Source organism: Rhipicephalus sanguineus, chromosome 2 (assembly GCF_013339695.2).
Source record: "Rhipicephalus sanguineus isolate Rsan-2018 chromosome 2, BIME_Rsan_1.4, whole genome shotgun sequence".
Lineage (NCBI taxonomy): Eukaryota > Metazoa > Arthropoda > Arachnida > Ixodida > Ixodidae > Rhipicephalus > Rhipicephalus sanguineus.
Window position 1 is genome coordinate 142968905 of NC_051177.1, and position 14609 is coordinate 142983513.

Consider the following 14609-nt stretch of genomic DNA (forward strand, 5'->3'; position numbering starts at 1 on the left):
CAGCGCAACGGCAACAAAAGAGAAAAAACATGATGCGAGAAATAGCTACTCGCACGAGCAACCACTTCAGATAAAACTAACACTTGCTATATTTAGGTTGAAGCATCGCCGGCGCACATTCTGTAGGACGATTACCAATATAGTTAATGCTATAGCAAGTTTATTGTAACCCTTTAAAAACTAACAAGCGCATAGCAGCTGCGCTGTCAAGCCGCGATCCGCCGCAATAATTCCGGCGCTCTCGCTTTCGGTCTCCCCAGAGGCTCCCCCACTGGTGGCGCCGCGGCGGCAGCCAGGAGCACTAGGCGCGCGACGCAGTATCCGCTCCACGCGGCAGGCCGCACCGTGTGTTTTTCATCGAGCGGCCGTGGCTCGATTTAGACCACATGCTCTGGGGCTGCTAGGCATTGGCTGGTGTTGGTTCTCAAGGTGAACAGTGGTGACAGCGAATGATGCACAGTGACATGCTGGCGGACCAACTCAGGGCTGTCCAGAGGGCCCGTGTGGCGGCAGAGGGGCTTGGCCTCTCTGTCCGGACGTGGGAGCGGCCCGCATCAGTCTCAGACTGAATCCACAGGACGTCACTAAAGTTATTCATACCATACCAAGACTTCACTGACGTATTTCCGTCGCGGATTTGTCTTTGTAATATATACACTAACAGATGACAAAATAACTAGAACAAAAAGTTCCGTCGTCGGGAATCGAACCCACAACCCCCCAGTCGTCAGCGCGAAACGACTCGACCACAAATGCTACGTTCTTCAGCATGCTAACGGTGAGCTATTTATATACACCATTTACCGCAGGCGGTACACAGAGCTCAGAGGCACTTGTTTTTGTTATCACCAGCGAGATGGCGCGATGGGCGCGCATTACAGGTAATCGGCCCGCTCGTTGCTATGCGCGCGCGCCCCCACCTCTACTTTGCCCTAGATGGCGTGTCGCCCGTGCGCGCGCGCTTATGCCTTGATGGGGGAGGTTTGTACTTCTTTTGCTTTCACCGCAAGTTTACTTTGAAGTTACAGAGTGCACGAAGGTCACTTCACTCGCTGCAGCGGCCGCGTTTGCTAAAGGAACGCGCTGCTCAAACACAAAGAAGTAACCACCGTGACAGTTAGTTCGCGCTGGTCCTGTGTGTATTCTTTTCGTGAGTCCTTTGTGCTTGAACAGCAAGCTGCAAGTTTCCAGCTATTTGCCGTTCTTCGCGTGATATTCGAATTTGTTGCTATCGCATTTATTGCTTCGCCGTTGGGGCGAAACAATGTTTGTTTCGTTCATTTATTTATGGCGATCATCGTCTTGCGTGATGACGCACGGACAGTTTTTCTATTTGAGTCGCCCTAGAAGTGCTTACGTACTTAAAAGTGGGTGTTTCGCCCTGTGCGTAAGGCACTCGGTTGCGGTGCGTCGGGCCCTAGGTATTTTTTACAGCGAAAGCTGTTCTGAGATCATTTCACCGGCCGTTTTTGGCGCCGTAGTTGTCCGCCGCCACCGCCGCCGCCGGTGTCCGTAACCAGTATCGCTCGAAATAAGAAAAAAAAAAACGAAATAAGAAAAAAACTCCAGGATCGAAAGAGGTTCGAACCTGGGCCCTCTGCGTGGGAGCCCAGTATTCAACCTCTGAGCCATGCCGGTTTTTTTTTCTTTCATGGTGTTTATCACACTTAGTATTAGAGTGCACAATAATAGCACAAATAAAGCAAGCAAAGGTACAATCACATAGCGACAATATGCGCTCAAGCGTTACTAAGTGCACACTCGATGGCTAACACAACGCGCAGTAGAACGGTAAAAGTTCTTCACATCGTGTTATACTAGAAAGGTGGTGAGGCCGAGCACCTCACCAAGAGGGTGTACCAGTCCGGTCTAAAGTCCAGGTCATCATAAATGTCCTTTAGCTGAATAGTCATGCGAATGAAGTGCATGCTTGAAGAAATGGTGGGTTCTGCGTTACGGTCCTGCATACGTGTCTTCCATAAGCTATGCATACCCATGAGGAAAAACATATCATATGGCACTTCATCAAGCGATGTTGGTATAAGATAACGTATGGTGTGAGAATTGACGACAAAACGTTTCTTCAGTGCTCTCTGAAGGACATCCCAGAACAGAATAGCGTCTTTGCAGCTAATAAAGCAATGTTCTATTGTTTCCGGCACATCACATAGACGGCAGTTAACAGAAGAGACAAAAATACCTTTTCTTTTCAACCATGTGCTTACCGGAAGTGTTTCAGAGTGGAGTTTATAGAAAAATGCTTTTGAATTAGGAGGAATATACATTTTGCGCACACGTTTCAACACATCGTGGCCTGAAAGATCGGAGTACAATGAACGGTACAACGGAGGCGGGAAGAGCATAGTTAGTAAATCCTTATACAGTACCTTGCGCGAGACTGTGTACAGGTATTCCATGGAAAAGCGAGCTTTAAGGAACCGAACTGCGAGGTAAACTTCCTGCATGAATCCCCACAAACACGGGCGTTCGGAGAAGTTTGATGAAACAACTAAGTCTGGCAAGCAATCAACAAGTGTAACCTGCAAGAATGAACGGATTACGGGGTGGGAATTGTCTCGAAAAAAGAAGAACCGTGAAACTGTTTGCCATAGATAAAGATGTACTAATTCCAACCCACCCTCACTAACTGGCCTGAAAATGTTGTCACGACGCATGGGCTCAAAAGTCGAAGACCATATGAAAGCAAAAATTCGATGAAAGCGTTGTATATAAAATCTCGCGCAATGGATAAGTTGCAATACGTAGTAAAGCTTTGTTGCTAGGAAAGTATTGCAAGCTTCAGCTCTCCCGAATATTGAAAGTCGATGGGGAACAAATGTCTAGGCCTGTCGTTCAAGCTTAGGAACGCGCTCCTTCCAGTAATGCGCACTGAATCTATACGCGTCCAGTGGTACTCCGAGGTATTTTGGCGGGATTCGTGTCCAATTAATCCCTGCGAACTGATTCGGCGTGGTACCCCACGAGCCAAACCATAGTCCTAAACTCTTAGAGGCATTTAAACGCGCTCCTGATACAACGCCAAACTTTTCAATTGTAGATACCACATTTTCTACACTTGGTTTATCTGTGCAAAAGAAAGCGACATCGTCTGCACAAGCTAATACTTTAACTTCACTGCCTAATATACTAAAGCCGCGAATACAACTGGACTGTATTATGCTTAAGCACAGCGGCTCTAGATAAAGTGCAAACAGAAGTGGTGACATCGGGCATCCCTGTTTCACCGAAGAGCAAATAGAAACAGGTTTCGAGAGTTGACCATTAACAATGAGACGAGTTGAGCATTCATTATAACAAAGTTGAACACCTTTAAGCACGACTGTGCCAACATTGGCATGCTCAAGTAGAGAAAAAAGGAACGAATGACTAACACGATCAAAGGCTTTTGCAAGGTCTACCTGTAGCATTGCAAGCTGTTTTTGATAACCATAGCAGAACTGAATACTGTTCGAGCAACGTGTATATTGTTTTGTATAGATCGGCCCCTAATTCCACATGTCTGATGAGACCCAATGAGAATCGACATCGCAAATTACAATCTATTTGATAATACTTTCGCAAAAATTTTGTAGTCCACATTTGACAGCGATATTGGCCTGTAACCTTCGACGGAGCGAAGCTTTTCCTTGTCAGAGGTTTTCGGTATTAAAACAGTGTGGCTTTTGCAAAAGATCGCGGGAGTGTCTCCATGTCATAACTTATTTCAAAGATGTCCAGCAATATGGGAGATAGCGTTTTTTTAAAAGCTTTGTAAAATTCAGCTGAGATGCCATCAGGGCCAGGTGTTTTCGATAAAGGTAAGTTGTCAATTGCCTGCTCAATTTCCTTTATCGTAATGGGTCCATTGATGGCTGCACAGTCATCGTCTTTCAAGGGGCTCAAGAGGGAAACAAAACTAGCCTTCAGGTGAACGTCAGGATCATCAGAAAGAGAAGTAAATGAACTTTCATAGAACTTTTCGAACTTCAAAGTGATGTCTCTTGTATCTGTTATCAGGACACCGTTAGAGTATAAGTCTGGAATTAGTTTAGAAATTGCATGGCGTTGTTCATCCAGTAAAGCTTGACGCGTCGGTTGCTCGGAATTCAAGGTGCGTTGGTTTCTAGATCGAATACGCGCTCCTTTGTAGCGGGCTGCATCATATCTTTGAAGTTGACATTTAATATTTTCGATTTCATTAATGTACGTTCCCGGCATTTCGCATTCCATTTCATAAAGATTGCACAGACTTTTAAGGAGTGCCTTTTCTTCATACTTTTTATAGTAAGACTTAACGGCTCCAATTTCTATAGCTATAACACGGACTTCTTGTTTAAAAAGCTCCCAAGCAGCAAATATGTGCAAAGCAATCGAAAAAGATTGCCTCATTGTCGTCTGGACGCGATTCACGAATTCCTGATCGCAGAGAAGCTTTGAGTTCATCTTCCAAAGGGCCCACTGTGGGCGGAATTGTTTATGACGGTTTTCACCAATTTGAGCAATAACAATACAGTGATCTGAGAACGACACTGCTTCAGTGCTACAGGATATTTTACGAGAGAGGAGCGATGAGGACACGTAAATCCGATCAAGGCGAGCATAAGAACATCCCTGAACTCTTGTATATGCCGTTACACGGTTCGAAACACCAATGTCAATTAGCCCCGCGTTATCTACAATACCGGATAAAAGCTCACCACTCCTGTCTCGCCTGCCATTAGGATTGTTACGATCATTAGCGTCACATACACAGTTGAAGTCACCCATTAGTACAGTGCATCTGTCGGAGTCAATTAAATTAGACATATTTTTGAATAAATCAAGTCGTTTCGAAACCTCATTAAACGCATATAGATTGATAATTCGCCACGGCGCTCCTTGCAACAAAAAATCACAGCATATATATCTGCCCTCGTTATCAACACTAGTACTGATTGCTGAACAGGGTAGGCTCTTTCTCAGGAACAGCCAACAGCCCGCAGATAAACCTTTTGCATGTGAAACACACACGTTGTACTCACACAGAAAAGGCCGCAGGGCCCTCTCAGTCTCTTCGTCACTCTCGATCTTTGTCTCCTGGATGGCGACAAAGTCGAGACGCTTTCGTTTAAAAAGTCTACGGAGCTGCGCCTGTTTCTGCGAAGACCTAAGGCCACGTACGTTCAAGGTTGCAAAGATAAGTCGCTCAGATTGCGCCATGGTGACTACTTTCTATTGCGCTTATTGTCCCATGTGATCAGTCCTGACTCAGGCCTCCTAGATCGGGATCGCCGACACTTCCCATGGTGCGGGGACGTTCGGCGACGGCGTGACTTCCTACTGACTGTCGCTGGGTCACTCTCCTTGCTTGACTCCGAACTGTACGTCGCGCGGCGTTTGGGTATTGTCGTATCCACAGAAGCCTGCATATATTCATCTAACGCCACACCATGATGAAAAGGCTGCTGCGGAGCTGCAGCGCAAGCAGGTGAAGCAACTTCAGCAGGATCCTTCCTAAGGTCTCTTTCCTGTGCTAGAGGCTCTTCGGTGCCATTTTGGGTCAGCGCAGCGTCATTCTTCGTGGGGACTTTTCCTTGTGCTTGAGGCTGTTCGGAGCTATTTTGGATCAGCTGCTTGCAAGATGCACCTGGTTCTTTGCACTCAGAAGTTGCAACTGTGTCAACAGCAACTGAATTTCTTGTCACTTCTGGATCCTTCTTGGAGGAGCCAGCAGAATCTGAAGTTGACGGTGTGTCTCCTGTTGCATCCAGAACCTCGGTGGCATCCATGATATGCTCTTGTAGGCTATCATCTGGCTGTTGCGTACGCTGCCTCAGTTTGTTAGCGTATGTCACAACACAGTCCTCAGCGGAATGGCCGAAGCGTCGACAGTCGTCGCAGCGAGGAGTCCTGCAATTTCGACGGATGTGTCCAACTATACACCGAAGACAAAGTGGTGGGCGGCCAGGGATCAGGACGAGGCTTTGCACTCCACAGACATAAAGAATGTGGGGAACGTCGCCAACACGGACTCCATCGGCAAGGGACAAAACAACATCACAGTTTAGCGTCTGCATTTGCTCCATGTCCGCTACTTTCCAGCTTTCTTTTGATATTGTCTTGACCTTCCCAAACACTTGCAGTGCCTCGTGAATATAGGCGTCTTCCAAGTGCTCAGGAAGCCACATAAGTTTCATCTTTACTTCCGTAGGCTCCGGGTCAATCACGAGGCATCGACGATTTTTGACGAAAAATTCACCTCTTGTGACCAACTTTGTTTTCGTTAGCGTTGACTTGCACGTGACCATCCAAACATGTGACATTTGGAATTGACCTATCGAGCTTATTTCCTTCAAGTCGATAATCTCCCGAAGAGCATCTCTGAAGTCTTGAACCTGGTAAGGGCGACCAGCTAAGTCCGCATGTAGAAAAATCGAATCCACAACCAGCTTACCGGTGGGAAGGCGAGGCAGTACAACACGGTAGTCATTGCCGCTGGCTGAAGCCTGAGCAACACCTCGGCCCATGGCCGATAAATCCTTGGTAGCGGAGAACATGAAAAACGCGACCGTTCAGACCGGTGCTTGAAACTGCTTTGCAAAAAGGTCCTATACAGGCTTCATGTCGGGAAGGAACCACATTAGCATATGCAATATAGCGTAGTAGAAGAGTAAAATAAGCACCAAGCGTCGCACAACGCGAATTCTGTAACCAGGCGTCACACAATGCGAATTGCGCAACGAGTAGGTTGTTGAATGCTTCCAACCCATTACAAAGGACTCTGCCATAATTCTTCATCGTCATCAGGCACAGCATCAACAAAGTGCGCATAATTCCTTACATGCGTATAGCAGGTACCAACGCTCTCCGTAGAATGACGAAAAATGGCACAGTGCCTGCTGCCCTACTTCTCAAAAATTACAATGATTTATAGTGTAGTGAGTTCCTCGCAAGTGCACTTGTATTGGTTGCCAAGGAAGCCCATAAGCGCATGATCCACTTCCTCGGGGTCTCAGTAAAATCACAATGATTTATACCGTAGTGGGTTCCTCGCAAGGGCACTTGTATTGGTTGCCAAGGAAGCCCATAAGCGCATGATCCATTTCCTCGGGGTCTCAGTAAAGTTCTTCGCCCCCCCCCCCCCCCGTCTCTCTCCCACGTCAACGGATATTATACAGCATGACGGGAGAGGGAAATAGCGACCGGGCGTCACCCAATGCAAATTACATAACTGGTGGCCCGTTTAAAGATTCAAACCCATTACAAAGGGATGAGCCATAATTCTTCGTCGTCATCAGTCGTCGCGTTAACAAAGTGCACATAATGCCTTACAGACGTGTAGCTGGTGCCTCGCTTCTCCGCAGAATGACGAATAATGGCTTAGTGGGTGCTTCCCAACTTCACAAAAATTTTGATTTATGGCGTAGTGGGTACCTTTCTAGTGTACTTGTATTGTAGCCCCAAGAGAGCTTAACGGGCTCTAGAAACGCCGCTCCTCCAGCTTTCGCTGTGACTGTGCTGCGGGTTCACCGCAGGCCTGGCGTTTTTTCTTGGCACCGCCGAGAAGAATTGCTTTGTTTTGTACAATTATTTCAATATAGCGACTAGTCTTACGTGGCGAGAATGGACATACAGGTTCTTGGCTGAGTCGGAATAGAAATGCGTACGCGTTTAATGAATGTATAAATAAAAATAAATTTCTTTGGTGACGCTCCGTTTCCGAGCGTCTTACCCACACGGCCAAACGCATGGCCAAACGCATGCAGAATGCAGGGGCGTAGGCTGAAAAAATTAGCCCAGCTTGCACAAAGTCGCACAAGGCTGGGTCGCAGCAGAGCTGGTGTACTAGAAGCAGAAGAGGAAGAAGAGAACGAAGATCCCACGTACCGTGGGAATCGATGTTATGCGAAGCATGCGCGGGATGGTGACTGGCGTAATTTTTCACATTGAGCGAAACGTTACGGAATGACGCTAGAGAAATATGGAAGTGGTATACGCACACTCATATGTTGAAGAGTCGCGTATCTATTATATAACCAGTTGTTTACAGTTGCGTAACGATGTAACAGCAACATGGGTGTTACCAACACCAGACGCTGTAAGCTGATATGTGGCGCTTATATTCTTCAATAGTGGATAGCGCGAATCCCAACAGGACAAAGAAGGAACACAGATGCACAGGGCAGGCGTTACTCACAACTAAGCTTCAGCTAGGAAAGTTTCCCACATATATACACAGCCAAGTGGCGCGCGCAGGCGCACTGCACGTACGTTACAGTCACAGGTGCAGTTTTAATGCTTATAGACTATGGTACTTAAGGCATATGGTCGCTGCGATCATGGGCTGTTAAACAAATGTTTTCTTATTTTTGTATCCCCTGACGCGAAATGATAAAGTCAGGCAACGCGTAATGCACCAACCCAACAGCTTTCATGTGTATAGGCCCACCGTAACACTGCTCGCTTAGTTGTTCAAGATAAAACACGGCCAGGTTAACAGCCCAGCATGGCGGCACCGAAACCCGTCCGTAAAGTAGTCTATACTTGTCCGCTATGACGGAGAACGCACGCACATTTTACGAACCCATGTGGATGTGTAGAAGGGGTTCTTGACAGTTCTCAAAAGGTCATAATCACCGTGTTCAGTGAGCACCAGCAGCTGGAGCGGACTTGTTAATCGGATCCGTTCGTGATCGCGGCTATGAGGTGTCCAAGTGTAGTGAAGTGCGAGGTATAGCACAGCTGGTGGAAATCCTTGATGCCTCTTACGATGAAATGATCTATGATGCCTCCTGTCGTAGATATGGCAACGAGGTCTTTTGATGCCCTCTCCACATCCAATCCGTCTTTCACGCCGTATAAGGACCAAGCCTTTTTTGGGTCTTGATAAATGAAAGTTGAAGTCACCGTTAATGATGAGAGGCCTGGTTCTCTCAGCAGGTTTATTGTAGGAAGCATTGACGCCGTTTTTTGCGTAATTCACGTGGTCCACGTTGCGGACCACATGGACGAGCGAATGGTAGTTGTGCGTCTTCCAAGGGCGTTCCGTCTTCAGTTTCCTCGCTTTCGCTGCGCCCGCCGAGGTGGTGTAGTGGTTAAGGTGCTCGGCTGCTGACCCGAAGGTCGCGGGTTCGATCTCGGCCGCGGCTGTCGCATTTCGATGGAGGCGAATGCTAGATGCCCGTGTTCTGTGCGATCTCGGTACACGTTAAAAATACCCGATAGTCAAAATTTCCGGAGCACCTCGCTACGGCGTCTCTCATATCGTGGTTTTCGGACATAAAACACCAACAATTATTATTATCACTTTACTTGCGTGTCAATGTGTGTGTTCGCGGTTACTGTTTTGGTTGAGACTCTGTATCACATGTGACACATACCCGCATAAAATTAACTCCGGTTTACGGGTATGTGCCACACGTGACTGAGAGAAAGGGTTTCATGACGTACGTGACAGGTATTTTGCATTATTCATGTCATGACCAGTGAATCGTGTTCGTCATACACTGATCCCCTGCTATGCCAATTTTGGTATATTACAAGTTATGAAGACGACCAGGAGAGCGCCCAGACGTAGGCGGCTAGAAAGATAGATAGATACGTAGATAGAAACGGCCAAAGTGCCTGAGATTTGCTAAGAAATGCTTCGCATTTAAAAATTATCCCAGCTTGCACAAAGTCCCACAAGGCTGGGTCGCAGCAGAGCTGGTGTACTAGAGGCAGAAGAGGAAGAAGAGAACGAAGATTAAGAAGACAGCACGTGCATGCCTGTTCATGAAGATGATAGATGAAGATGATACTATACAAGGCTATGCGCTGTGCTGACAGCGCGCCTGGATAGCCGAGTGGTTAGGACGCTCGAAAACGGATCGTGGGTACACGAGTTCGAATCCCGCCTCGGCAAAATTCTTTTTTTAGCCAGAATATTCTCTATTTCTCTTTCTTTCTTTCTTTCTCTCTCTCTGTACCCGTTCTCTCGCCCATGCATCCCTCGCCGGACAAATCGGCGCACGTCTTCTGGTAGTGAAGCAGAAGAGGAAGAAGCGGAAGGCGATGAAGAGGAGGACGAAGATGGCACGTGCTGGTTCATGATAATCTTCTATCTACGACACACGGTCAACCTCGACGTTTACACCTCTAGCGCAAAAAATTGTTTCGGGGGGCACCTCCTTGATCTGAAGTGGGGGCCGGGCAGGCAGATGTTGTCGAGTGTCCGTTCGTGCTCTCTATCACATGGCAGAAGAAAATTTCGGGGGGGGGGGGGTCACGAGCCCGGTGTGTCACCCCCTGGCTACGCCACTGGCAAAATTTGCATACATCTGAACCATATGAACGCTTTGTACCGGTGGTACTGAAGTGAAAAGTGAGGACACTTTCTGTGAATATTTGTTGCAATATTCCGTGGCGTTGGAATAAAAGCCCCCTGTGGCGTAAGATGTAAAGCCGCTGCAAAATATTATAAGCGTCAGAAAGGTTCCGACTTTGAGAAACATTTATCCCGAACACGGTGTCCGCTGATCGCGGGACCGTTCGAGACACTGGTCCCTCCCTGCCGTTTATTTTGATCTATTTCTCTCTCTCTCTGGAGAGACTGGCGAGCGCGAGAAAGATGGCAGAAGCCACCCAAGAGCAACGTTCCAAGGAAGGGTGCAACCATGCAGTTTCTAACAATAAAAAACTCGACGATTTCTCAGGACTCGGGCAACTTCCAAAGAAAATTCTGCGTTTTTGTTTTTCTTTTTTCTGAAGAAAGGTAACGGATTGGGCTTAATGTCAAGCAAGGCAGGAGGACTATGGAAAAATACGAGAAAAAGCGTTTACTGGCAAATGAATTTTGTTGCTCGAAGTAAGCGTTTATACAACGACGAAAAATATCTTAAGGCGCGAACACAAAACGCTGAAGCACGGTATTATTATCGCCAACGCGGCCTGTAGAGAAAATTCTGGAGATATGCCAACTCCCATCCGTGACAGGGAAATTGGGCCCGTATTCACAAAAGCGTGTTACTATAGAATTTTGTTCCAAGATAAATTTTCAGCCCATCCGGTTGCCGGGCATTTAATTAGCGAAACCAGCCGACCAATCGAAGTGAGCACTTGACTGTAAAGCTTTGTGAATTTGGCCCCTGATGTGGCTTGCCTATGCAGATCCTGTATGCAGCTGCCTCGTCGTTCCTGCTCAAAACAAAGAAATGCCTATCAATTCAGCACAGCTTCACGTGGTTGAAACCGAACGTTAATAACGGGCGCCAGTAAGCCGCTGCCCATACAACGGCCGTCCTCTTGTAGGGGGCATATACTCAACGGGTGCCACCTTATCTCTCACCATCTGTCGGTAGCCCCAGCGATTCGCAAGCTGCTGTCGGATGGATTGCGCCGTTGTGCAGCGCACAACTTCGAGTGGCATGGTCGTGAGGAAGCGGCGCGTGCAGCCCAGGCCCACTCGAACCGGAGCACATAAAAGCAGGTAACCAGGGGCTGCCACTCCGCATTTTTTCGAGCGTGCGCACCGCATCAGTGCCACGTTCGCGAGATTCCGTGCTAAGCGGCTAGAAGTAATTTCGCGTTTGGGTCAACCTCGTTGCATTGATGGAGTGAGTCAGTCTCCTCGTTGGAAAGCCCTACGTCGTCGTAAAACTTGGGTAAGATTTATTCTGATTCATTATTATCTCGAAATATGATCGAATATATTTTTTTTCAATCTTGTCACGCCTCCCTTAATTGTCTCTATCCCGCGGTTTGGATTCGCATACATCGTCTTTGAAACTTCGAAACTTATTTTTTGATATTCAGTTTGTTACTTTCGTAAGGTACACATAACTACGCTTTCGATGTCACGTAGAATGTTTCGTACTGCAGGTATGGTAGACGTCAGCAGTAAGTATCGATTGCGTTCTGAATAGCAAGTTCAGTGTGTCCCAGATAACTCAGCAACAGTGGCGTAGCCAGGGGGAGGGGTTGGGGGGTTCGAATCCCCCCGAAAATTTTCAGGTTTGCTTGCTGTTACGATATTGGTTCGGGGAGCAGGTTTAGTGCATAGTGTCAGAGACGCTCGTGAGGGTCGCAAGGAAGAGGACGCATCTGGCACGGCACACAAACATATATTCTGACATAAACATACACAAACAAAGAAATACAAAGCACAGCAAAACAATGAACACGCGAAGTGTCTTTAGAAAAGAGTTCGAGAAACGCCGCGCTCACGCTATGGGCCTTGACTTGGCGGTCGTGGCTGCGTTGCGGGTCTTGTACGAGAAGGGCCATGCGGGATGTCGCCTCTGCGTCCGCTGGGTGCCGGGGCAGAAGACGTGTCTTTGCGAGGTCCCTTGGGCGTTGACACTCGACCGGGTCCCTCCGACAGATGTTGGCCTCCCGAGCTCTGACGTCCGACCAGGCCAACGCGTCTTCTATAATAATAATATCTGGGGTTTAACGTCCCAAAACCACGATATGATTATGAGAGACGCCGTACTGGAGGACTCCGGAAATTTCGACCACCTGGGGTTCTTTAACGTGCACCTAAACCTAAGTACACGGGCCTCGAACATTTTCGCCTCCATCGAAAATGCAGCCACCGCGGCCGGGATTCGATCCCGCGACCTTCGGGTCAGCAGTCGAGCGCCATAACCACTAGACCACCGTGGCGGGGCGCCAACGCGTCTTCTCTGCACCAGCTTCTGGCTCCGTCTGATCGGTCGACGTGGCCTGTTCCTTTTCTTTTTTTTTTCTTTTCTCGCGCCACGCGGGCACGTGCAGGGAGGCATCTTCAAGATCGCCGCTTCATCGTCTTCTGAGCGGCGTTAGGGCACCTCATCACACTTGCCTACATATACACACACGCATACAAACGCACGGACGAGCATACTAAAGTATGGTCAAATTCCCCCCCCCCCCCCCTCACACACACCAAAAAAAAATTTCTGGCTACGCCCATTAGCAAGCTGGGCGAGTTCCTAATGTTGAATAACGTGCAGCGCGGCACATGCGAAGGACCAAGAAACGAGCGCTCGTGCCGTCTGTTTCTTAGTCCTTCGCATGGGCCGCGCTGCACGTTTATCCCAACATGAGACAAGACAAAAGTTCAGGGAAGGTGGAGGCTGGAAGAGACGAAAAGCGTTGCTTGCACTGGAGGCGCACTGCTAAAGATAAAGCGGAGCTGTCGGCACCTATGAAGTCCTGGCTTTTGCTGTTTTGCAAAGTTTTGCAAATTTTCCCTCTCTCTCTTTCTTTCTTCTTCCCTCTTCTCTGTGTTTTTTCTGTCTTCTTTTCGCTGTTTAGTTCTACTCATTTCCCCCTCTCTATTTCTCTCTCTTTCGTGCTTTTTCTATCTTTCTTCCTCTTTCATCTCTTTGTTTCTCTCCATCTCAATTTCTCGCTCGCTTCCTCCTTCTTTCTATCCTTTTCTCTCTCTTTCTTTGATTCTCCGTCTTTCTTTCTCTTCCTGCATTTCTTTCTATGCTATGCTTTACTCTCTCCCTCTTCCTCACCATCACATGTCTCCTCCTAACGCTCACTTCCCTTTCCCGCCAACTTGCTACACTATACTATACAAGGCTACGCTACGCTCTGCTAGCGTTCTTGCATAGCCGAGTGGTTAGAACACTCGCCTTCGGATCGAAGGTACGCGGGCTCGAATCCCGCATCGTGAAAAAATTTTAAAGACGATAGTCTTTCTTGGGGAACTTAAACGCAGAAATTTTAGTCTGTCCGTCTGTCTGTCGCACGATTCGGCCACCCGGTCAAAGTTTAAGCACTTGCTCAACGCCCAGCCATCTTGAACTGGTAGCTGCGTTCATACTTGTGAACATTGTCGATCAAAAAACAAATATTACGCACATCTCAGGCGCAACATCAATACGTAAGTGTTGGGTAGTGTGTTCCTTTACTAGAAAATACATAGATACGTAATTCTAAATACCCCAGTGTTTCTTAGGCTGCGCTGAAACGGCGCAGACACGGCCGGCAGAAAAAAAAAACGGCCTTCAGAAGACTATCGTCTTTCGACGACATTTGCAGCGCAGCACGCAGATACGCGGCCAATTTCTTTTTCGCCAAGAATTTCTCTCTTTCTCCTTCTTTGTACCTCTTTCTCTCTTTATCTCTCTATATACTCGTTCTTTCACCCATCAGGGTTATTACAGGCCACGCCTTGGAAGTCGGCGCCCGTGTTCTGGGAGCGAATCAGGAGAGCGGGAAGACGAAGAAGAGGACGAAGAGAGCGCGTGCCTCTTCATGACGATCATCATTTCTGTTTCCGACAGACAAATTACGACGAGCTTAAACAGCTGCGCTGTTAAAAATCCGTCAACAGTGAATGCCGCTGGAGTCCACGTTTCGTCAAGTATGCTTGTCCTCGTCAAGGCAGCGTTGCTGCCTTGACGCCAACGCTGTTTGACATCAATGCTGCCTTGTAGAAGACAAGCCCACTTGTCGAAACGTGGGCGTCAGCGGCATTCCCTGTGGAAGGATGTTTTCATCAAATGCGCAGTGATACGCTTGTATTTTATGGAGGCTTTGTCAAGAGAGCAGGAAACATAAATGACAGCCTTTTAGAAACCCAGACCTATGTAAAAGCAACGGATAGTAATGCATAGTAATCCACGGAGTCGCTACGAAATCTTCCTTCAACA